Raw genomic sequence first — 1,143 nt, forward strand, 5'->3', positions numbered from 1 at the left:
GAAATATGGAGGGAGAGAGGGAAGAAGTGGTTGCATTTCTAATATTAAGATATTAAAATAACATCTTTATTAATTCAGGCATCCTTAAATATTTATATAAGATGGATACAGATTGTTTTCTCTATGCTGGTGCCATAACTGGAATGAACTGTGAAGCCCTCATTAAGGTTAAATACTGGATGCTAGATATAAATCCACAGTAGAATGTAGATAATTAAATTGTTTTAGGTTTTATCTGCTTCATCAGGGTTTCTAAAGGTTTTAAAAGGTTACATTTTAGACTATTAGGAATGCAATTTAAGACCTATTTTACGTCCATACTGGCAAAACATTGGTACTGTTCAGTTTTGTTTTGTAGTTGTTACAGTTGATCAATACAAATTTGTCCCCAAACAATACTCAGAAGCAAAACTGAAAAATGTTAAAACTTTATACAAGTTACGTTAACTTCATTAGTCTCATCAATTTTAAAGATAAAGAGATCATATTTAAGACATTTTAAGGCCAAAAATTCAGTTTATTGGATTAAAGGACCAGTGTGTAGAATTTAGTGGCATCTGGTGGGGAAGTTGCAGATTGCAACTAACTGAACACCACTCGCATCTGTATTTGATGACCTGTGAAGTGTGTAGTAGAAACTACGATGGCCACGAAACTACTACTAAAACACAAAAGGTCCTTTCTAGAGCGAGTGTTTCGTGTCTCTGTTCTGGGCTGCTGTAGAAACAATACAAACTCGTCTGTAGATAAAAACGTCTCATTCTAAGGTAACAAAAACACAATGATTATTTTTTAAGGTTATTATACTTATAAAACAGGTTATAGAACATACCTGTGAATATTATATTCCATTTCTGACAATAAATCCTTGTAAATGTTACAAACTGGACCTTTAATTTGATTGCCATGATATTCTGTCATTCAGGTTCTCCAGAGGATAAATCCTGATAACTTTTCATCTAGCGCCATCATCAAGTCAAACTTGTAATTTGTCCTATACTTTGGATTTGACCAAACACCTACAAAGATAATGACAGTCCCATCAGCCTCAGTTGGACTTTGTATTTGCTGATAATTAGCTAATGTTAGCATGCTTACAGAAGGTATAATTGTAAACATAATACCTGCTAAACATCAGCATGT

At 33.3% G+C, this 1,143-nt stretch overlaps 1 protein-coding gene across 1 annotated transcript in view; it reads right to left on the reverse strand.

Moving 5' to 3' along the window:
* Positions 1 to 1,143, reverse strand: part of znf408 (zinc finger protein 408) — a gene marked incomplete at its 5' end in the record, with an annotated part of 21,432 nt that overhangs the window by 17,238 nt on the left and 3,051 nt on the right.

The sequence above is a fragment of the Morone saxatilis genome, unplaced genomic scaffold (assembly GCF_004916995.1).
Source record: "Morone saxatilis isolate NCDOM2014 unplaced genomic scaffold, NCSU_SB_2.0 Contig11, whole genome shotgun sequence".
Classification (NCBI taxonomy): Eukaryota; Metazoa; Chordata; class Actinopteri; family Moronidae; genus Morone; species Morone saxatilis.